This window comes from Asparagus officinalis, chromosome 4, assembly GCF_001876935.1.
Source record: "Asparagus officinalis chromosome 4, Aspof.V1, whole genome shotgun sequence".
NCBI lineage: Eukaryota > Viridiplantae > Streptophyta > Magnoliopsida > Asparagales > Asparagaceae > Asparagus > Asparagus officinalis.
The window spans coordinates 128,487,646-128,488,582 of record NC_033797.1 but is presented as its reverse complement, the minus strand read 5'-3'; positions in this window follow the sequence as shown (position 1 = coordinate 128,488,582).

Below are 937 nucleotides of genomic sequence, written 5' to 3'. Positions count from 1 at the left end.
CTTTAGTTCTGCTGGAGAGGCTTCAGGCGGAGATCCCGAAAATTACGAGGCAGATTTGGAGCAAGGTTAGTCACCTATCTTTCTTTTTCTCTGCATTTCCGAATTGCTAGTCCTGGCCACTATTTGATATTTCAGGGACAACGACCAATAGTGAAGACGAATTCCGTCCTTTTACCCGGGCAAGACCTTCGATTGATGTCCGTGCTGATAGGCGGAAAAGATTAGCCCACAAGTCGCATGCAGGTTCGCGAGCATCTGAGATAGATCTGGCTGGCGATGATCCTGTTAGTGGCGGAGGTAACATCTATTCTATAGATCATTCCCTTGATCGTTTAGAATTTCAGGCTCATGCTTTCCCATCCTATGCAGGATATCGTGAGGAAGGCGAGATGAGTCCCGATGATTGTGCATCTCCTGGCGAGCCTGACTCACCGCACCAGGTAGAACAGCCTGCAGAGACCGCCCATGTTGGGGAGCCTGTTAATGAAGGACCCAGTTCGATGAATCCAGGTACATCTTCAAGAGGTAACTTGTCTTTATTGGTCGTAGTTTCCTTCCTCTTCCTTCGTACTTATATCTTTTTATGTCAGATTTTTCGATTGATGACTTCGATGGGGAGGGCCTGCCTATGGACACTTCTATGTTCAACTTCATGTATGATTCTCCTCAGATCGATGGCCAGCCGCCTCAGGATATGTTTCCTGAGTCTGTACTCCCTCAGACTCCCGGAAACGGTTATTTTGAAGGTGTGTGCCTCTTCTCAAGCTAATTATAGGACTAGCCAATTCTTTGACTAATGCAATTATAAAATGATGTTTCTGTTTTGTACCTAACAGGGGCTTTTGCTGAGGCTGACCCTGTCGAGCCGGCTGTACGACCAACTCCACTAGTCGATGCAGTTACATCTCCACCACCCCCAGTGACTCGAGGGGGAGGA